At 41.7% G+C, this 23,456-nt stretch overlaps 1 long non-coding RNA gene across 9 annotated transcripts in view; it reads right to left on the bottom strand.

Moving 5' to 3' along the window:
- Positions 1-9,007, bottom strand: part of LOC397380 (beta-1,4-galactosyltransferase 4) — a 34,378-nt gene extending 25,371 nt beyond the window's left edge. For 4 of the 9 annotated variants that reach the window (XR_001300547.3, XR_014824784.1, XR_014824787.1 and 1 more), the window contains exon 1: positions 8,961-9,007. This is a non-coding gene — a long non-coding RNA (beta-1,4-galactosyltransferase 4). Of the gene's footprint in view, positions 1-8,323 lie in introns of all 9 variants that reach the window. The other 5 variants (XR_014824781.1, XR_014824785.1, XR_014824782.1 and 2 more) reach the window with 3 other exon arrangements.
- Between the last annotated feature and the right edge of the window lie 14,449 nt (positions 9,008-23,456).

Here is a 23,456-nt window from a genome sequence, read left to right as displayed (position 1 = left end):
GAACTGGTTCCAGGACCTGCCTCAGATACCGAAATTCTTGGGTGCTCAAGTCCCAGAGTCAGCCATTCGCATGGGCAGTTCAGCAATCTTGGATTCAACCAACCCCAGATTGTGTAGCACTGTAGTAATTATCGACAAAAACTTCATTCATATAAGGGGTCCTATACACTCCAAACCCGTGTTGTTCAATAGTCAGCTGTACTAATTAGCCCTTCATTGCTGACCTTGATTCTTGAGACTAGGTGGGATCCACCTACAACTAATCACTCCCTCATTTTCATAGGCCTTACTGCTCTCCTCAAAACTTTTCTTTTCTTCCTTTTTAGGGCCACACCTGCAGCATATGGAAGTTCCCAAGCCATGGGTCCAATTGGAGCTGCAGCTGCAGGCCTATGCCAGAGCCACAGCAATTCCAGATTCAAGCTGATCTACACCACAGTGTTTTTTGTTTGTTTGTTTTTGTCTTTTTGCCTCTTCTAGGGCCGCTCCCAAGGCATATGTAGGTTCCCAGATTAGGGGTCGAATCAGAGCTGTAGCCACTGGCCTACGCCACAGCCACAACAACTCAGGATCCGAGCCATGTCTACGACCTACACCACAGCTCACGGCAACGCCAGATCCTTAACCCACTGAGCAAGGCCAGGGATCAAACCGGAATCCTCATGGATATACTAGTCAGGCTGTTAACCTGCTGAGCCACCACAAGAACTCCCTCCTCAAAACCGACCACACAGGGAGCCAGCATGAAGGAAGCTCAAGTAAGAGGTCTCCTCAGTTCCTGCTAATAAACATCCCCCAGGATGAACGGTCTATTACTTCATCCCACTGTCTTTCAAGAGAGATCTGCCAGGCCTGCTTATCAGCTAAGGGACTGAAGGAAAACTCTCTCACCATGTTTCTGTTTCCCAGCTATAAAACAATTTAAAAAAAAAAATTAACTTATTGGGAGTTAGTTCCCATCGTGGCACAGCAGAAACAAATACGACTAGGAACCATGAGGTTTCAGGTTCCATCCCTGGCCTGGCTCAGTGGGTTAAGGATCCTGCTTTTCCATGAGCTGTGGTGTAGGCCAGCAGCTGTAGCTCCAATTCGACCTCGAGCCTGGGAACTTCCATGTGCCATGGGTGTGGCCCTAAAAAACAAAAAAAGACCAAAAAAAAAATTAACTTATCTTACAACACTGATGTAAGAAGTTTAACAAGATGATGCAACAAACACCCTCAGTACATACAAAGGATATAATAAATATTTATTGACTGATTACCAATGTGATTCATCTTCACATTTTATCAGAATGCTAACTAAGATAATGTTATCTCTGGAATTACATATTAAAATACATATTGAATGATTTTTATTTGCTATTTCTCTGTACTTTCCTATTTTTCCTTCAGGGAGTATATCCACTTTTATAATTTTTTAAAAATTATTTTTTTAAAGAAGGTTCTTTTTAGGGCAGGTAACTCCCAGCTGGTGTTTGGGAAAATGGCATCAGACTGGATTTGTGAAAAACATTTAAATAAATGAGAGACCCTGAACTCTCCTTCAGAAGAGTTTTCTAATTAATAATTAAGGCTGTCCTGAAGTGACAGGGGAACATGCTTATAGAGAACAAATTCAGGTAACATGAAAGAAGTTATTTTAGGGCAAGACTCACCACCCTTTTCCTTTCGAGGTCTGCCCTAGAGTTAGTTCAAAATGATGACGTTCTCATGATTTTGTTTTTTCTCCTCCCAATTCAACCAGTCTTTTCTAAGCACCTGCTATTTTCAGGCATGGTGGGAGGCACCACTGGGCTACAATGGGAATTAAGGGATAGTTCTTGCACTCAAGACTTCCTTACTCCTTAAATCTTTTCTTTCCTTTTTTATTTTATTTTATTTTATTTATTTATTTATTTTTTTGCTTTTTATGGCTGCACCTGAATCAGAGCTGCAGCTGCCAGCCTACACCACAGCTCTTGGCAAGACCAGATACTTAACCCACTGAGCAAGGCCAGGGATCAAACCTGCATCCTCATGGACACTATGTTGTGTTCTTAACCCAGTTAGCCACAATGGGAACTCCTTCTTTAAATCTTAATGTCTGCAATGTGTTTTCAAATATGCCAGCCCCAACTCTGAAGATAAGGGAATAGATGAAATAAGGTAGGTAAAATATCAAAAACTATTGAGCAAGGTGATAGGTATCTGAGGGTTCATTTTCTTTTTCTCCCTACTTTTTTGTATATTTGAAACTTTCAATTAAAAAAAAAAATGAGCATGGAAGACAAGCTACAACAAAGGGTAAATCAGGAATGCCAAGTAGCATTCTCAAAGAATCTCTACATGCACAGATTTTTACACCACGATGGAAGGTGGAAAGTGATGGGGTTGGGGAGGGAGGACTCTGTAAATATTAAGCACTATGTACCTCAGAGAAAGGGTGTGGTCTTCACTCAGCAGCCAAGAGCAATAAAATCAGCATCCTAATGTCTCTAAATCCATCTGGTCTGATAATCCTGCAGACACAGGGTATCTCAGAGCCGGCAAGATCTGGCCCTAGGCCCGTAGTCCTATCCTTGGGCCTGTCTGGGGAAGTACCAGTGGAAAGGCTGATATTTTGCTACTCCTTTTACTACTGCAGAGTTCCTGAGTGCTGACTATTTGCACACATGTTGTCCTTGGACCGCTAATATTCATTTTCCCAATTAAAACTCCTTTACCCAGCTCCTGAGGGATTACTCCCAGACCCTAAAGAAGCAATGGTTGTGTGAAAACTAATAAAGAGCAAATTCACTGAAATGGAGTTGGGAAGCTGGAAGGGGAGATACAAATCACAACAATACAGACCCCAACAGGAAGAGACCTACCTTGCATCTCTGGCAGGAAGTAACAGGACTTTACTACCAGGGGTAGGAAGATTTTCTCCTCACCTGGCAACACCACAGCCATTGAGAGACTGTCACAGTTCAGCCAATGAAAAGCCACTATACTTCAAACTGCCAATTTCCTCCAATGGATTTTTTTTTTTTTTGTCTTTTTGTTGTTGTTGTTGTTGTTGTTGTTGTTGTTACTGTTGCTATTCCTTGGGCCGCTCCCGCGGCATATGGAGGTTCCCAGGCTAGGGGTTGAATCGGAGCTGTAGCCACCGGCCTACGCCAGAGCCACAGCAACGCGGGATCCGAGCCGCGTCTGCAACCTACACCACAGCTCACGGCAACGCCGGATCGTTAACTCACTGAGCAAGGGCAGGGACCGAACCCGCAACCTCATGGTTCCTAGTCGGATTCGTTAACCACTGCGCCACGACGGGAACTCCGGATTTTTTGTTTATAACAGCCCCTCCCAATTTTCCCTTCTCCTCAATAAGAGTTTCCTTTTCCTTTGCTTTATCTAAAACTGCATGTGGCTTGCCATAGTTGCATGTCCCAAATTGCAATTCTTTGCTGCTTCTGAATAAACCCATTTTATAAAATAACTGGCTGCTTTACTGTTCATTGTTTTAGGGTAACAGGGCAGGGGGCAAAGACGGGATAGAAATGATAACAGCCATTTACATGTACAAGTCATTTAAATTCAAGCTGAGCTCTTAATGGACAAAAGTGGAAGCACTGGAGGGAGGAAGAAAATGATATTATGTTTTAACCCACAGAGTGAAATGAATAGCCATGAGTCCATACTAATATAAATGATCAAATAAATGGGAAAGGGCAGCTTTTTCTTAAAATTAACTTCCAATTAATAAGGAAACAAGAGATAGAAAAAAAAATCATCATTAGGCAAACACCACTGTAAATAATTGTTGAAGACAAAACCCACCAATGAGTGCTTACATTTGTAGATAAAAATCTGAAGAGAAACAGAGTTTGCATAGTCTCAAAGTATCTCCCCCCAAATAACTATTAGCCACAAAGGGAAAGACAGTAACTTTATAGTGAAGAAACCTAGCAGATAACACCATAACCAAGTGATGAAGGTTAATATTACCAGTAATAAGATCTAGCAACCTCATGCATCAGTGACGCACTCTACAAAACAACTAGCCAGTACTTTTCTACAAATTAACTTCATCCTACAAAATAACTCATCAGTATTCTTCAAAAGGGTCAAAATAATGAAGAACCAGGAAAAACTGAGGAACTATCTAGGACTGGAGGAGACTAAGGTGAAATAACTGAATGCAAGGTAGGATCCTTGATCACATATGGAAACAGAAAAAAATTCATTAGCAGGAAAGCTGATGAAGTCAAATGAAGTCTATAACTTAGTTAAAAGTATTGATAACTAAACAATGGTTATGAAGGGGCTAATATTAGGGAAAGTTGAGTGAGTTCTCTGTACAATATTTGTAATTTTTCCCTAAAATTAGTTAAAAATTTAAAGTTATAAGTCAAAGACTACATATAGCCCAAGTCAACCTATGACAGTAAAATTAACTTAATTCTCAAAGAGAAGCACTGTTTCTTGTACTCCTAGTACCTCAAACTGACATGATATAGAAGATACTAAATTTGGTAAATTATGAATGACTTTCTAGGATATACTAGTTGAAATACATAAGGACACACAATGATCCCAGGCTACTACTAAAACAAATGCAGGAGTTCCCTGGTGGTCCAGCAGGTTAAGGACCTGGCATTGTCACTGCTATGGCATGGGATCAGTCCCTGGCCCAGGAATTTTAGTACGCCATGGGTGCGGCCAAAAATAAATAAATAAAAATAGAACAAATGCAACATGGGGAAAATAGAAGGAAAAAAAAAAGACTAATAAAGGAGGGAAAAAATTAAATGTGTGCAAAATTCCATTTAGAGCAGATTTTAAAAAGTGAAAAAGGCTCAGCCCTACACAAGATCCCTTTGGTTTACCAACAACAACACTCTTCTAAAAGGGTAGAGGGCCTCATCTTTAATAGATGGCACTTTCCTTTAGTCATGCCCACCACCTTCTGCTGCTTCTGCTGAGTTTTCAAAAGCAGTACTGCTCTTTTTTGACTCTGGGAGGAGTTGCTATTTAGCCTGCCCCTTCCTCCCTCCACCTAGAGGGCACACCAGAGCAGTCAGTGTCCCTGCCTCTGGGCAAAAGTTGCCCAATAGTCCTGAATAATCTACTTTACAAGAGTTGGCATGAAACAAATAAATTTAACTAGCAAAAGACTGGAATCATTTTATGTAGCCCTTGTTATGTATGCAGCATAAAAGTAGTCATAAGTTCTGGTGGGTGCTTTAAGAGAGGCTTGTTATATAATGCGTCATTCCCACCTATCCCAGAGAATCCTGCAGTGGGGTCAGGTGGAGCCCCCTTTCCAAAGTCAGCACAGGCACATCAACAAAAAGGTTTGAGAAGGTCTGAGGTAATGAACAAACAAGGGTTCTGAAATCACAAAGAGCTAAGTGCACATCTGGTAACCAGATGCATGAATAGCTTTGGGCAAGTGACCTTAATGTGAGTCCATTTTGCCATTTGTTTAAAAAAACATTTTTCAAAGTGTAGTTCCAAGAGTGCCTATATCAAATACGGAGGGAAATTTGTTAAAATTGCAGATTCCTGGGCCGTACTCCAAAGCTAATGGGTCAGAACAGCTGGGCCTGGGACGCAGGAAAATGAATTTTTAATAAGCTCCCCAAGTGATTCTTATACACATTAAAATTTGAGAACCACTGAAATAAGAGATTGGACTTTAATGTAATAGACCCTTCAGAAATGTTCATTTTCCTTCTGGTGAGGAAAAGCAGTAAGGAGATATGTGAAAAGCAGATTTTTAAAATGCCTTTGATGCTGTATAGCAGAAACTGGCACAACATTGTAAATAAAATATAATTTTTAAAAAATTAAAATGCATTTGACTAGCTTTTGACTCCATCATTTAGAAATTTATTCTAAGAAATAATCAGACAGGTAGACATGATATTCAAACTAACATTACTAAAATAACCAAAAATTGAAAAAAATCAAAATGTTAATAAGGAGCTGATTTAATTAATTACAGTACCAATATGATGAAACACATACCTTCCTTAAAATGGTGCTTAAAAAACTTTACATGGGAAAATGCTCATGGTAGCTAAGTTAAAAAAAATATACAGGAGTTCCCAGAGTGGCTCAGTGGAAACAAATCTGAATAGTATCCATGAGGATGCAGGTTTGATCCCTGGCCCCTCTGAGTGGGTTAAGGATCCAGTATTGCCATGAGCTGTGGTGTAGTTCGCAGACAAGTCTCAGATCTGACGTTGTTGTGGCTCTGGCGTAGGCTGGCAGCCACAGCTATGATTCAACTCCTAGCCTGGGAACCTCCATATGTGGTAGGTGCAGCCCTAAAACGACAAAAAAAATTTTTTTAATTAAAAATAAATAAATTTTTTAAAATAGAATATAAAAACGTATAGAGTATACAATCCAAACTATGCTATAAATGTGTGATGTGCATGCCTTTTACATATAAAATGCCAGAAAGAATCACTGGTGGTCATCTCTTAATTACAGATTAGAGAAATTTTATTCCTTTTCAATTTTCTCATTTTTCTAAAACACAGTTTTTTATGATCAGAAATTTTTTTTTCTGATAAAATCATTACCTAGTTTTAAAATGTATTAAAAACTCAGAGATGACACAATAGGCGGGGATTATAATTTACCTAAATTTAGTAGTAATTCATTCATATAACCTTTAAGGAAATCTACTCTAAAGAGGTCAACAAGCCCAAATCTCAAAGAAAAACCTCAGACGCTTCCAATAATTTTCAATGCCAGATAATTTTGCAGTCTCTGTTAAAAATTCCTATTCCTAGGCTTCACCCCCAGAGATTTTTATTGCCAAGGCCTGGGGTGGGGCCAGGGAATCAATATTTTCAATAGAAACCCAGGTAGGCTTCAATTATCATCACTGTTTTATGATGGCTTTAGAGTGAGGAGAAAACCATCACAACAGACTTGCTTTGACTGTTTCCACTCTGAATTAAAGATCTTCAAAGAAATGGTGAGTTCTCCAGTCATGCATGTACCTCTGGGGAAAAACATGCATTAATTACTATTTGCTCAGTTTAAAGTAGATACTAATACTTAGGCCACCAAGTGACACATAAAATACACTAAGAGAGCTAGTTTTATTGCCCTCTGCAAGATTATGTAGTCAAACAGTTCAGTACTTCTATTTAACAGATGTTTTTAATCAGACGGGGAAAAGAAAATCTGATCAAAGGGGAATTCCCTTGTGGCACAGCAGGATAACTATCCAGCATCATCACTGCAGTGTCCTAGGTTTGATTCCTGGCCTGAGGGCATCCACATGCCACGGTTGGGGGGGGGGGGGGGCTGTCGAAATCTTACCAAAACAAGGATCTTCCTCTAAAAAACAATGAAGGTAGGCAAAATATGCCATGCCAACATATGCCACTTGGGCATACTGATTATTTTGAATTAAAGTTACTTTAACAGTCAGTGCAAGATCACTTTCACCCTCTTTTGTTCTTCTTGAAAGCAGGAAATAAATCTTCCAGGTGAAAGGCACCCTCTCTATACCAGGAAGGCACCAGGATAAGGCATCTCTTATTACTAGAGCTGGGAATTCAAGGTGGAGAATGCTGTATAACAAACCTTATTACTTCCTCATCAGTTCGCTACCCCAAGCCCTAACTTCTGCCTTTTCAATTCTTCACAAATTTATTTTTTCTTTGTCTGAACCATATGAAAGCTGTCTGCTTTGGTTACTTCTTTGAGCCTCATACTGTTATGGAATCCCACCGGTATGAAATTAAATTTTTCTCCTGTTTATGTTTCACATCAATTCCATTATTAGACCAGCTAAAGGACCTAGGAGAGGAAAAAAGGAAAAGGTTTTCTCCCCTACAACACAAACAGGCACATTAAAATTTTGCAATTGCATGTGGTTGAAAAGCCAACCCTGCTCTAGAAGATAAAATTCCAAAACGATAAACTGTGGTCGCATTTAGCGTTATCTCTGGCCAGAGAAACGCATTCCAGCCCTCTGGCCCACCAGCTCAGCCCAGGTGCCTAGAAGAGCCCTCAGCCCCTTTTTAAGCCCACTTTCTCAGTCTGGACCCTGAATGTTATTCATCACTATCCAAGATTCCTTCACTTTCTTGCATCCTCAATGTGATTCGCCTTTCTTAAAAGAAATTTAGAAATTAAAAAATAAAAAAAGCAAAAAGTCCCTCAACCTTCAAATTGCTGTTTTCTTCCTCCTCCCTTTCACCACCAAAGGACAGGAAAGGTCTCCCTGTGCCCTGGCCGCCTCCAGGTCCTCAACCCTCACCCACTCTCGAACACTTTGCAATCCAGCACACGCCCACCCCGTTGAGAAGTGCTCTCCCAAGGGTACCAACCCAAAGGCCTTTTCTCAGTCTCAGTCCTCATAGACTTCTTTTTTTTCCCCCCTCAAACCGAGAGTTGGCTCTTATCTAATGGAAGACCGAACAGCAACCGATACGACCGACATAGATGGACGCAGAGCCAGACTAAGGGCAGGTATCCAAGGTACTTTAAAATCCAGTCGACCTCCCCAGCTCTTCGGCCCCTGCAGGCCCCTCGTCGGTATCAGCAGATGGGTTTCCTAGTAGAAACCTTGGTGAAATAGGGCTCCAGGGAGGAAGCAGCTTCTTCACACTGATGCGCCCGGAGGGGAGAGAAGTGCTAGTGGCGACCCCAGAACCTTGAGGTGGGCTCTCGGGGCGGGGGGAACGACCCCTGAGGGCCTACCTGGCAGCATCTCACCTACCATCCCTCCGGCAGCAGAGGGAGCGCCGCGGTGGCCCCGGCACCTGAGCCCGTGCCTCCCTCAGGGCTCGGCCTCTGCAGGCCCCCTGCCCGGCCCCACCGCCCGGAGGAAGGCAGGAGGGCCGTCCCAGGCCCTGGGACCGATCCCGCTCGCCACCCGGTGATGCCCATAGAGCGCCAGCCGCCGCCCTCCCCACGGAATTGCTTGTCCCGGGCGCAGGCGGAGCGGAGGCCCAGCGTACTCACCCCTGACGCGGCCGCGAAGAGCACCACCCGGAGCCAGGGGAGGAGGCAAAAGCTGCAGCAGCCGGGACCGCCCCGCCTCCCGGGAGGCGGCTCCTGCGGGCTGGCTCCGCCTCCCCCGAAGTAGCTGAGGCCGGGCCCCGGGGCCGTCTGCGCGGTCCTATGCAAGCCGAGTCCGATCGACCCAGTAACCGTCCCCGGCCAACAGAAGAAGCACCAGGAGGGAAAACGCCAGCTTATCTTTTGAGTGATCGTAATAAAACCTTATGCCAATACTGCCCTAGGGTCTGCACGCTTCCCAAATCCCATTCTCGTAAATGCTCACAAAACTTTGAGAAGGAGAGATGAACCTTCCCATTTTACGGAGTAGGAAACTGAGGCTTTAGAAGTTAATAAATTTACCTTACATCACCCTGACGAAAGGTTTCAGCTTTCTCAACTGCACAATGTGCCAAATTAACTGACTTCCCCATTTCACAGAACTACTGAGAATATTGAGTTGTGAGAAAACCAAATTTCTTCAGATATTAATACAAAAAGCCAAGACAGAATCATATTTATACTGATGATTTGAGTGAAAAATCATGGAAAGTTCTGCTTAGGCTGGCAGGAGAGCAGACTAGATTCTCTAAGAAATAGGAGATTTTCCAAGAAGCACCCCACTGCAAATGGAACCAACCCTGGGGTCATTGAGCTCTAAGCAGGAGACCTGGGGTTTGCTGAGGGCACACGGAAGATCTCTGCTGGCACTGTGATCTGGCACCCAAACAGGAGAGCCAAACCTGCCCCTTCAGCATCCAGCCAAGACTGTGAAAGAGCACTACTGAGTTTCCCAGTCTCCTGAGGTCCGAGCAGTGGAAACATACTTTATAGGGTGCATCTTCCATTTAGTCCCACAGAATCCAAACAAATACAAATGCACAATCTTTAAAAAAAATCACCAAGCTCCAGGGGCCACACATAATGACAGTGGGCAGGGACTTCTTTTTGTGGCTCAGTGAAAACAAATCTGACTAGTAACCATGAGGATGCAGGTTGGGTCCCTGGCCTCCCTCACTGGGTTAAGGATCCAGCATTGCCAAAGCTGTGGTGTAGATCATAGGCCAGCTGCTACAGTCTGATTTGACCCCTAGCCTTTGAACTTCCTTATGCCAGCAGATGCAGCCCTAAAAAGACAAAAAAAAAAAAAAAAGAAAAGACAGTGGGCAGAATTAAGACCAAGAGATTTATACTCCCAAAGACATCAGACACTAGAATTGTCTGCTGCAGAATACAGGAGAGCTCTTTTTGAAAATTATTAAGGGGGAAAAAAAAAAAAAAAGATTTCCCTAGGGGTTATTTACCAGTTACAAAGAGGATATATTATCCATTGGAGAAATCTGGCAGATACCACCTTAACCAAGTACTCAAAGTTAATTTCACCAAACTGATATCACTGTTACTGCATTCCTGCCAAAATGCATAATTGGAATTTAACCATGAGGAAAACAGACAAGCCCAAATTAAGGGATATTCTACAAAACAACTGGTCTGTACACTTCAAAAATGTCAATGTCATGAAAGACAAGGAAAGATGAGGAATGTTTCAGATTAAAGGAGACTGAAGAGATTTGACATTTAAATTTCTGGAATGGGAAAAAAAAAATTGCCACAAAGTATATTCTTGAGACAATTGGGAATAGGTAGGTACAATGTGTTAGATTAAAAATAGCTTCAAAATATTTGACAGTCCTCTCACGGAGAAATAAGAATATTTTCCCGTTCCTTTAGTTCTGGGCTGGCCTGTGACCGCTTTGACACATGAAGGGGAGTGGAAATGAAGCTAGGCCAGTTCTAAGCCCAGCCTTTTAAAGGCAGTTTCTACTTCCTCTCCCACTTTTTTCCGTGTGTCAGAGCAGTCACAGGCCAGCCCAAATTTAAAGGGGGGGAGGGGTAATATAGTCCCATTTCTTAGTGAGAGGACTGTCAAAAAAGTCAGGGCTATTTTTAATCTCCCATGCTGTACATATTCATTTCCAATTGTCTCAATAATATAGCAACTTTTTTTCCAATCTAAAGCCACACAGAATCTCAGTGTGTGCTATGGGCTGAATTGAACTCCACACCCTCTAAATTCATATGTTAAAGCCCTAACTCCTAGTGCCTCAGAATGTGACTATATTTGGAAATTAGGCCTTTAAAGAGGCCCATAAATTAAAATAGGGTTGTTGTGGTAGGCCCTAATCCAGTATGACCTATGTCTTAATAAAGAAGAGGAGATTAGGAGAGACAGGGAGACCACCATGCAAGGACACAGCTAGAAGGTGGCCACCTGCAAGCCAAGGAGAGAGACCTCAGAAGAAACCAAACCTGTGGACATCTTCATCTTGGACTTCTGGCCTCCAGAACTGGGAGAAAATAAATTTCTGTTGTTTAAGCCATCCAGTCTGGTATTTTGTTTTGGCAGCCTTAGGAAATTAATTCAGTCTCCTTTAATCTGAAATAGTTTCTCATCTGTCCTTGTATTGCAAGACACTGACATTTTTGAAGTGTACAGTCCAGTTGTTTGTAGGATATTCCTTAATTTGGGCTTATCTGATTATTTCCTCATGGTTAAATTCCAATTATGTATTTTTGGCAGAAATATGATAAAGATGAGCTTATGTCCTTTGTGTATCCCCTCTGAGATGTGATGCCAATTTGTATTACTAGTGATCTCTAGAATAACTTTTTGTTGGAACCCTGAACTATGATGTAAGTAGCCCAGCTACCCTGAGGCCACCATACTATGAGAAAGTCCATGCGAAGCCATATGGAGAAACCAAGTGGAAAAAGAAAAAGAGGTGCCCAACATCCTCCCAAATGTTCCAACCACTAATCACTCAGGAATGCCCCCAGCTGAGGCATAATTATCATAAAGCAGAGATGAGCCCTCCCCACTGTGCCACATCTGAATTCCTGACCCACAGAATTGTGAGATATGATAGTACTACATTGTTGTTTTCAGCCTCTTAAGTTTTGGAGTCATTTGTTACAGAACAATAGATAATCAGAGCAAACCATATATTGTATGATAATATTTTGTCAGTCTTAGGAGTTCCTGTTGTGGCTCAGCAGTAACAAACACAGAAAGGAACTCTGTGGTTGGATTCCAAATTTCTGTGGCTGTGATGTAGGCCAGAAACTGTAGCTCTGATTCAACCCCTAGCCTGGGAACCTCCATATGCCGAGGGTATGGCCCTAAAAAGCCAAAAATTTAAAAAAAAAAAAAATTGTCAATCTTAAATTTCTTACATTTGATCCTTGTATTGTGATTATATAGGAGAACAAGTATATTCTTAAGAATTACTTCACAATGAAGTATCATGACATCTGCAATTTCTTTCTAGCGGTTCAATTAAAATTTGTGTCTGTGATAGAGTGAGAGAGAGAACCCACAAATGCGGCAAAATGTTAACAAGTGATCAATTTATACAGATGTTAACAAGTGATCAAAGTGTATAGAGATGTTCCTGATAATTATTACAACTTTTCTAAGCCTTGAAATGTTCTTAAAAGTTTAAATAAAATAGAAAGGTTTAAATCTTAAATCTCAAAGTGGAAAAAACAATGACTAGGCTTTCCCCTTTGGCCAAGAAGAAGTAACAGAGACCAGACTTACCATTCCACCTGAAGCATCCATTTAAAAAAAGAAGAAGAAGAAAAGAAAAAATATATAAAATAACAATTTTCAAAATACTCTATATCAGGCAGCAAAGGACAATAATCCCTGAGAGACAGGAAACAAACAAGATGAGCCCTACAATTGCCCCAGCTTACTACTTTGAGAGAATTTTCTTTTTTTCTTTTTTTTTTGTCTTTTTGCTATTTCTTGGGCCGCTCCCTCGGTTCCCAGGCTAGGGGTCGAATCGGAGCTGTAGCCACCGGCCTACGCCAGAGCCATAGCAACTCAGGATCAGAACTGCGTCTGCAACCTACACCACAGCTCACAGCAACGCCGGATCGTTAACCCACTGAGCAAGGGCAGGGACCGAACCCGCAACCTCATGGTTCCTAGTCGGATTCGTTAACCACTGTGCCACGACAGGAACTCCTGAGAGAATTTTCAAGCAGGGCAGAGGGAAAGGAAAGAGCCTGGAAGATTCCCTGATGAGATAGATCCTAGAGTCCAGGAAGACCAAAGCAGCCAGATTTCACAGGCCAGAATCACAGAGAGAAGACAGATGCAGAGAGACAGAATATTGGAGATCTGCAAAGAGTCTCAATTATTTATGGTCAATGCAAGAACATATGGGAACTGTCCTAAGCCAGAGAAAGAACCATCTATAAGGATTAGAGGGACTAGTTCCAGTCACTCACACTGTGCTGGAAATAGTGCCTATTTCCATCAGCCAGGCTGGAAAAAGTCACAATTCACAGGACACTGGGGAGGGTACTCGGGAAGGTCTTGCTCCATAATGGAGAAGAGGTAGCCCGACAATGAACACTGCTCCAGACCTTTCTACTATATAGTAAAAACAACACTAAAGGGACCAAACTATATTCAGATAACTTATATCCCCGAGAACAAAGTTCAAGATTTATAGATCTTTAAAAATATCTAGCACTGAATAAGATAAAATTACAGTGCATGAAATCCAAAAAAGATGACCAGGTATACAGAGACAAGAAAGCACAACTGATAGGGGACAGTAATTAGTCAAAAGCAGCTCAGAACTGACACAGGTGTTACAATTCACACAGAACATTAAGACAGTTATTACAACTGCATTCCATACAATCAAAAGTTAGAGACATGGATGATATAAAGAAAAGCCCAAACTGAACTTGTAGAGATGAAAAGTAAAATGCATAACAACAATATCATATAAGCCAGAAGGTCTGGTGGAGCAGTGCTCACTGTAGGGCTACTATAAGAAATTGAAAAGTTTTTTTTTTTTTTTGGCATTTTATTTTTTTTTTTTTTAGGGCCACACCCGGGGCATATGGAGGTTCCCAGGCGAGGGGTTGAATTGGAGCTGTAGCCACTGGCCTACCCCAGAGTCACAGCAACACCAGATCCAAGCCACATCTGCGATCTACACCACAGCTCACAGCAACACCGGATTCTTAACGCACTGAGTGAGGTCAGGGTTCGAACCTGCAACCTCATGGTTCCTAGTCGGATTCATTTCTGCTGTGCCAGGATGGGAACTCCCAAAAAGTATTTTAAACTGAATGAAAATAAAAATACAGAGTTTGTAGGTGTCATTACTGCAGTGCTTAAGTGAAAACTCAGCCTGCTACTAAATGTCTGTATTAGAAAAGATGAGGAGATCCCATCGTGGCTCAGTGGTTAATGAATTATTAACCACCTGAAATGAGGTTTCAGGTTCGATCCCTGACCTCACTCAGTGGGTTAAGGATTGGTTGTTCCGTGAGCTGTGGTGTAGGTCGCTGACACAGCTCAGACCTGGCGTTGCTGTGGGTGTGGTGTAGGCCAATGGCTACAGTTCCAATTGGACCCCTAGCCTGGGACCTTCCATATGCCACGGGTGAGGCCCTAGAAAAGACAAAAAAAAAAAAAAAAAAGAGGAAGAAGAAATGTCTCAAATCAATGGTCCGGCTTCTACCTAACGAAACTAGAAAACGAAGAGCAAATTAAGCAGAAAGTAAGCAGAGGAAAAAAATAATAAAAATCAAGGCAGAAATCAATGAAATAGAAAAGAAGAAAACAACAGAGAGAATCTAAGCAAAGGCTGGTTCTTTGAGAAGATCAATAAAATGGATTAAGCTCTGGCTAAACTAATCAGTAAAAGAAAAAAAAAACACAAATTATCAACACCAGGAATCGGAGAGGTGACATCACCATATATTCTACAGGATAAAAAGAGATTATTATGAATAACTTTATGCCAATAAATTTCACAACTTAAAGTGGACAAATGCCTTGAAAGACATAAATTACTACAGCTCCAGGAGTAGAAATAGCTAGCCTAAACAGATCTGTACCTGTTAAAGCAACTGAAATTGTCCTTAAAAGCCTTCCTACACAGAAAACTCAAAGCCCAAATAGCTAGTGAATTATAGAAATTGTTAGCTAAGAGAAATAATACTGATTCTACACAGGATAAGAAACAATGCATAATTCTACACAAATTAGTATTTATACAAATTCCAATTCTACACAAAGAAGGAATAATACAAATTTTACACAAGCTTTTCCAAAAATTTGGCATACTTCCCAATTTATTCTATGAGGCCACCATTACCCTATACACATGGAAGCAAAAATTCTTAACAAAATTTTAGCAAACTGAATCCAACAGTATAAAAAGGATAATAAAACGTTACCAAGTGGGGTAGGTTCATCCTGAGAATGCAGGATTGCTTTAGGTTCAAAAATAGAATAGTAATTCACCATATCATCAAACCAAAGCAGAAAAACCATATAATCATCTCAATAGATGCAAAACCACACTTGACAAAATCCAATATCTACTACTGATAAAAAAAATTCTTAGCAAAGTAGGAATATGAAGGAACATCCTCAACCTGATAAAAGACATTTACAAAAATCTGTAGCTAGCAACATGTTCAGTGATGAAAGATAATGCTTTCCCACTAAAATCATGAACAACACAGGGATGTCTTCTGTCACCACCTATATTCAACACTGTATGTAGATACAAAAACTCTAAACATAATTTTAACAGTCAAATTCAACAAAATATAAAAAGGATACTACAGGAGTTCCCATTGTGGCGTAATGTGATCCGAGACGTCTCTGCAACACCAGGACACAGGTTGAATCCTTAGCCTGGCACAGTGGGTTAAAGGATCTGGCCTTGCCACAGCTGCACTGTTGGTTGCAACTGTGGCTGGGATCTTATGCCTGGCCCAGGAACTCCATATGCTGAGGGGCGGTCAAAAAAAAAAAAGGATACTACATTGTAACGAAGTGGGATTCATCCCAGGAATGAAAAATCCATCATTGTAATTTAAAAATCAGTGTAATTCAGGAGTTCCCTGGTGACTCAGTGGGTTAAGGATCCTGCAGTTGTCAATCGCTGTCATCAGAACTTCTGCACTCCTTGGGCATGGCCAAAAAAGATCAGTGTGATTCATCATATTAGCAAACTAAAAGGAAAAATCAGATAAAGCAATATTTCTAAAAAAGTAATAAACTAAATCCAGAATGTAAAGAGAGAAGAAAAACTATCTTTTTCATAGATCATATGATTGTTTCTGTAAAAAAAGAGTTACTACAAAAATTAATGGAAAAAAACTTCAAAGGTTAAGCATGGTATTTAAATTTACAATCATAACCAAAAGATGAATGGGAAATATCATTAACAAAGCACATGAAGGGGAAAAGAATTGGAGAGAGAGTTTCAATGAACTACATTTATTATCATTCACAGTTTGGGGTTAACAGAACTTGAATAAAGTATATAAATCAAGAAACAGTGACATAGAGTTTATAATTATAGTGCTACCCATCAAAAGAATTAAAAACAGGAAGTTCCCATTGTGGCACACTGGGGACAAACCTGACTATCGTCTGGGAGGACTCAGGTTCCATCCCTGGCATCGCTCAGTGGGTTAAGGATCTGGTGTTGCTGTGAGTTGTGGTGTAGGTCACAGACACAGCTTGGATCCCTCATTGCTATGGCTGTGGCATAGGCAGGCAGCTGCAGCTCCAATTCAACCCCTAGCCTGGGAACCTCCATATGCTGCAGGTGTGGCCCTAAAAAGCAAAAAACAAACAAAAAAAGACAAATTGTTGAAAGTGGTTACCTTTGGATAGAGAGACATGGGGGTGAGGGAGAGATTTAAGGAATGAAACAGAATACTTTTTTCTTTTTCCATGGAATACCATTCTGTAACTTTTGAATTTTTTAACAAAGTGTGTAGTTATTTTTATAAAAAATATTGCTTACCCAATTTTATCATTTTAGTTTTGTTTAATTTTAGGTTTAAGGCACATGAGGAAATTATAATGTATCTATTTTCAAAATTTTATGGTCTGAACTTTATGTTTTCCAGATAAATCTAAACCACTTCACAGCCTGTCTCCTCACGGTCTGATTTTCCAAAAAAAAAACACTAACCCACATCCAAAAATAACAGAAAGACAATTTAAATCTTTACTACAGTGTCATGAAAACATCAAAGGGGGATTCCACTTACAATACAGAATAAAACCTCTTAAAATCTTCTTTCCCTGACCCTCTCTCAACGTTTCACTTTGTGTAATAGCTACTCCCAAATCTTTCTCCTTTTCAAACTTCAGCAAAACACATCCCATGCTGACTATACTCTGCTTTGCTCCCCACTTCCCTCCCTTTTCTTTCTGGGCTTATTCTAAGTCTTTACTCCTTCAAATATAAATCAACCTTCCCCTAATGTCCATTTCATCTTTTACCAAAAGTGTCTTTCTTCTTAATCAGAGGAAACTGGCATTATGGTAATGTTATTTAAAATATTTCCTAGGAGTTCCCACTGTGGCTCAGCAGTGACAAACCTGACTGGTATCCATGAGGATGTGGGTTTGATCCCTGGTTTCGATCAGTGTGTTGCCATGAGCTGTGGTGAAGGTTGCAGACATGGCTCAGATCTGGCAATTGCTTTGGCTATGGTATGGGCTGGCAGCTGCAGCTGCGATTCGACCCCTAGCCTGGGAACTTCCACATACCACACGAGCAGCCCTAAAAAGAAAAAAAAAAATTGATATACATTTTTTTCTAAAAGAAAACCAAATTCTCAGTTCCCAAAAATCTAACAAATGTTTGAGACATAGGCTGCTGGAATTTAGTTACAAAGCTATGTTTCCCTATTGTGAGCATCTTAAAAATAGAGGTGGGGCTTTAGTCATCTTTGTATTTGGGGAGCCAATGACAGGCTTCACACATAGTGATGCTTCACACCAAATGCACATTTTACTGTTGAATTGTAATTTGGAATAGCTTTTATGGGAGAGTATAGCGGAGAAGAATGGAAAGAAAGCTAGTATTTACTGAGTATCTATTATGGGACAGGCATTATGCCTACATTTCTGCCTTCTTCTTTTTCCTTTTTTTGTTTGCTTTTTGTTTGGGCCACACTAGAGGTGTGTGTAAGTTCCCGGACCAAGGAGAAAACTTACACCTCAGCAGTAACTAGAGCCATAGCAGTGACAACACCAGATCCTTAACTCATTGAGCCTTAACTCATTCCGCCTTCTGTTAGATCAGTTATTCTCAAACAGGGCAAGAAAAGCAGATGTGAAGGAGTAAATGTAGCTTTTTTAAAAAAAAAAGTTTTTTGTTGTCGTGTTTTTTTTAACTTGAAATATAGTTGATTTACAAGATTGTGTCAGTTTCAGGTGGACAGTAGAGTGACTTGGTTATCCAAATATGTGTGTGTCTATCTATATTAGTACATGTAGTTTGAAATAATTCTCCATTCAAGGCTATTATTCCCCACTGGGTGTGCAAGCACACACATCAGGAAACATTCTCATACTCCTGACACACATAAATTAAAACACTTTTAAAAATAGTGATGTATCAAAAATAACTTTCAGCCTTTAAATGTTGAGGGTGAGGGAGGAGGATTAAGAACCATCGATGGAATCTGTGTGTGTATGTGTGTTGTACGTGCACTGTAATGCATACACACTCAAAGATGCCCACTAGATGGCAAACCCACATCTCAAATGTTAATGATTAGTGGGCTGCCCCTTCTGGGCATTTTAATAATTCAAGCCAAATTGCTGTAAGGCCATGATATTATACATAGTTTAAAGAGTATGCAAATTAACTTTGTGAGTATGTTTTCACAATTTCCAGGGATAGAGTCTATATTTATGTAGCTCCACAGAGTCTATGCTCTACTGTGACTTATTTTCCATGCAAAATAGAGTATTAATGCAGATAAATTAAATTCCCTTACTAGATCATCTGATTTCCTTTTCAATCTTCAGAATGAACTAACTGGGAATTAAAGCAAGTGACACGGCCAGAATTTGACCCCAAGTGGCTTAACTCCAGAAACTAGGCATTAACCTGGTTGCAGCTCCACTCTTACGAAGGTGAGAGTGACGAGGAGTGATGCTGATGCCCTTCCCCTGAGTCTGAAACTCGCCTCTGTCCCTCTCTTGACCCCCACATCTCTGCCAGACTTAGCTGACACAGCCTTGCTCCAAGTCCTTTAGCGACTTCTCACTGCAGGATCAACTCCGGACTAGCACAAGCAGCTAACACAAACTAGCCATGCCTCTCCCACCACCCAACCATGCTAACTTTCTTTCCACTCCCTGAATGAGTCCTGGTCTCACACATGTCTGTGTCTCTAGAAAAGCTATCCTTGTTATCCTGAAAATCCTCTCCCCTATTATCTATAGGAGCAATAGTCAGTCCTCAGGCATCCACCAAAGTCACCTCCTCTGAGATGTCCTGACTTAGCCAGGCAATCCACCCTCTGACTTCAAGGCTCCCATTATGACGTCTGTCTCCTGATACAGCAATTGCCAGTGTGCCTGGCCCTCTTGCCACAGAGTGAGCATTCCAGGAGGGCATGGAGGGAGTCTTTTCAGCTTTGTGTCCTCAGCACCAAATCCAGTATCTGGCATGTCAAGAATGCTCATTAAGGAGTTCCCAGAGTTCCTGTCGTGGCTCAGTGGTTAACGAATCTGATTAGGAACCATGAGGTTTCAGGTTTGATCTCTGGCCTTGCTCAGTGGGTTAAGGATCCAGCGTTGCCGTGAGCTATGATGTAGGTCACAGATGAATCTCGGATCTGGTGTTGCTGTGGCTCTGGCGAAGGCCGGCAGCTACAGCTCTGATCAGACCCCTAGCCTAGGAACCTCCTCCATATGCTGCAGATGCGGCCCTAGAAAATACCCGACCCCCCTGCAAAAAAAAGGAGTTCCCATCATGGTGAAGTGGAAATTAATCTGACTAGGAACCATGAAGTTTTGGGTTCGATCCCTGGCCTCACTCAGTGGATTAAGGATCCAGCATTGCTGTGAGGTGTGGTGTAGGTGACAGATGTGGCTTGAATCCTGAGTTGCTGTGGCTGTGGTGTAGGCCAGCAGCTGTAGCTCTGATTCGACCCCTAGCCTGGGAACCTCCAAGTGCCAAGGGTGTGGCCCCCATCCCCGCCCCCCCAAAAAAACAAAAAACCAGAACACTCATTCAATTTGAATGGCTTGGAGTTCCCATCGTGGCTCAGCGGTAATAAACCCAACTAGTAACCATGAGGATGCAGGTTTGATCCCTAGTGGGTTAAGGATCTAGCATTGCCAAGAGCTGCAATGTAGTTTGTAGACACAGCTTGGATCTGGCATGGCTGTGGATGTGGCAGCTGTAACTCCCTTTCAACCTCTAGCCCTCGGAACTGCCATTTGCCTTCAGGTGCGCCCCTTTAAAAAAAAAAAATTGAATGGCTGCATAAATGAGTAAAGGCCGAGTGTAAACAGACTTTGAAGACTCTTAAAAATTCCAGCCTTTAGGAAGGTAATTCCTTCACGGACCCCTTTCAGAGGTGTGGGAAGGGATGGAAGAGCAAGGGGCTGGAGCAGCCCACTCAGTGAGGCCACAGGGCCATTACTGTGGCTCCATGGAAGTTCATTTTTCTGGTTCCCCAACAACAGCTTCAAAACATTAAGTATGTCGGAAGGAGTCCCCTCAACCTCCCATATCCCACCCATCCTCTACAACCATGTGAGTCCCTTTCTACTTTTGTAGCTATTCTCCTTGACCTCCATTGGAGCACCTTACTGAAATGAGCATTCATTGTATAAAATAATGTTAGTGCCAGCTAGAGATACAGATATTTCCACCAAGAGACTTCTGAGTTAACCTAGACTCTTACCAATCTGTTATTAGAGTAACAGATTCCAACAGCACTGAGGCTAGCATTGCTTCTTTACTATGTCGGCTGCGTTAGTTTCCTAAGGTGGCTGTAACAGAGTACCACAGACTGAGTGACTTCATTGTCTCACAGTCCTGGAGGCTAGAAGTCAAGATCTAAGTGAGGGCAGGCCTAGTTTCGTCTAAGGGCTGTGAGGAAGAATCAGTTCTATGCCTCTCCCCTAGCTTCTGGTTGTTTCCTGCTGATCCTTGGCATGTGGATGCATCAGTCCAGTCTCTGCCTTTGTCTTCACATGGCGTACTCCCCATGTGCCTGTCTGTGTCCAAATGTCCCTCTGTTGTGAGGACACCTTTCATACTGGATGAGGGACTCATTTTTCTCCAGTTTGCTGGCATTCTAATTCATTATATCACAACCACCCTCCTTCCAAAGGAAGGTCACATTCTGAGGTTCTGGAACCTAGAATTTCAACATGAATTTGGGGGGTAGGGAGATGAAGGGGATGTAATTCACAGAAAACATTGACCATATTTTCTAAAGCAAAAAACCAGTACATATCCTTTGGCTTTCATAGCACCCAGAGCATGTGGAAGTTCCCAGCCAGGGATGGAACCCACTCTGCAGTCACTGTGTCACAAGGGAAATTCCTAGGGAGGATATTTTGAGAGTAAATCCAGGCATGTTAATGTTAATCTGAAAGGTTTTTAAACACCATGATGTAGCTATCCAATTGAAAAAGTTCTTCTAAATACATAGGATTAGAGCAGGAACCTCTGGCTGCTTTAAATAATCAGGTCCCAGGACTTCCCACTGTGGCTCAGCAGAAACAAACTGGACTAGCATCCAGGAGGATGCAGGTTCGACCCCTGGCCCTGCTCAGTGGGTTAAGGATCCAGTGTTGCCAGGAGCCATGGTGTAGGTCACAGATGCAATGATCCCGCATTGCTGTGGCTGTAGCATAGGCCTACAGCTGCAGCGCCGATTCAACCCCTATCCTGGGAACTTCCATTTGCTGCAGGTGAGGTCCTAAAAAGCAAAATAAATAAATAAATAAATAAATAAATAAATAATCATTCAATCAATCAATCAGATCCCATGAAGTCTGAGAAGACTTCCCATGAAATCAAATTAATGTTAGATAAATAGATGATGGAGATACACACAAAGACACACACATACTTTATCTTGGAAAAAGTACACAAGTAAATGAGATTTGTGTACATTTGACTAGGTCTTTTCAGGATCAGCGTGTAGAATGAAATAGTTGTGTACTAAGCATTGAAAAAACGCAGAATGTTCAATATAAGTTTTCTCAAGTATAATTTTTGTTACCAACTGGTACCATTTCCCCTCCAATGCCAACGCCCACAGCCTTGGAAACATATATACAAAAGGTACAATGAAAAACAATAAGAATATAATGTCCAACTTACAAAATGTTTACAATCTGGGGGATATAATTATATATTGAGAGTAACTTATATCTGAAACCTATTATCATCTCTGTCCTCAAATTTCCTTCTGCATACTGTGCTCTCAAGAGAGGAGGAAAAACAGGTCTGGGGACACCAGAGAGGTAAGAAAGTGCTGCTTCCCAAATGGTCCACAAAAGGCAATATATCTTCCGTGTTAGAAAACTATTTAACAAGAGGCAGTCTTACCCTTTCTGAAAATATTTCCAGGCTCTAAACACTTCAAGGTAAAATAAATCATCACAAACCATGTTGGAACTGGGAGAGGTATATAAATAAATAAATAAATGAAAAATAAACTTGAAGTCTTATAAATGTGTTTTATATGGGACAAGGGACCAGGATGGGGAAATGGGGGGAAAATCCCAAGCAACTGTATAATGATGGAGGAAAAAGCAGTATTACTCAGTGAGGAGATAATAAAAATCGGCTTAGTTACAGGCCAAATGCTAGGCTACTTACTTATTAAATCCTCACAACAACCCTACAAGGTAGTTATTATCATCTTGATTCAACAGGTAGGGAAACTGAGGCTCAAAGAGATTAGTTTGTCCAACCAAGGCCATGGAGCCAGTAAGTGGCAGAAGCAGGCATGGAACCCAGGTCAGCCTTGGCCCACAGCCCAGGCACCCAGAGCTGGTGAGGGGCTTGTGGGGGGCTGGAAGCTTCTATCCAGTGCCTCTAGAACAGCCCCATCCAGAGAGGATGGGTAGGAACAGCAGGCATGTTGAGGAAGGCTGGAATAGACAGGAGGACCGTGCAGAGGTAGACTGCAGGGCATCAAGGCCTAACAACAACTGTGTATTGGGAAAACAATTTTGTTCAAGAGGGCTATTTATAGGGATGTTTTTCCTCAGTACTCCCTCCTCCCCCCATCTCCTCCCTTTTGTGTTAAAAGGCTCCTGGCAGATTGGTAAAGGGTTACAGGCAATGCACAGGAAACTCTGGAACACAATGAACGGGGCGGAGACAGATCCCCACCCACCTAAGAAAATCTCTTGCTCCAGTACTCAGAGACCCTGGGGGAGACAGATGGAGCTTGGAGCCACGTCTCTGCTCTTTTCATTGGCTTTATCAGAGCCAGAAAGAAGGCAGCTTTCCCAAGGGGTGTGGAATCGAGTAAAATGGGAAGCAGAAGCAGAATAAGAGGAAGCAAAATAAAACAAACAAGACACCAAGAAAAATGACATCAGATAGCCAAGTTATCCCC

This window comes from Sus scrofa, chromosome 13, assembly GCF_054392235.1.
Source record: "Sus scrofa isolate SSC_HxYL_T2T_F1_AM1 chromosome 13, Sscrofa_HxYL_maternal_Yorkshire_Landrace_v2.0, whole genome shotgun sequence".
Taxonomy (NCBI): domain Eukaryota; kingdom Metazoa; phylum Chordata; class Mammalia; order Artiodactyla; family Suidae; genus Sus; species Sus scrofa.
Note: the sequence above shows the minus strand (reverse complement) of the source record. Positions and strands in the feature narration are given on the sequence as shown.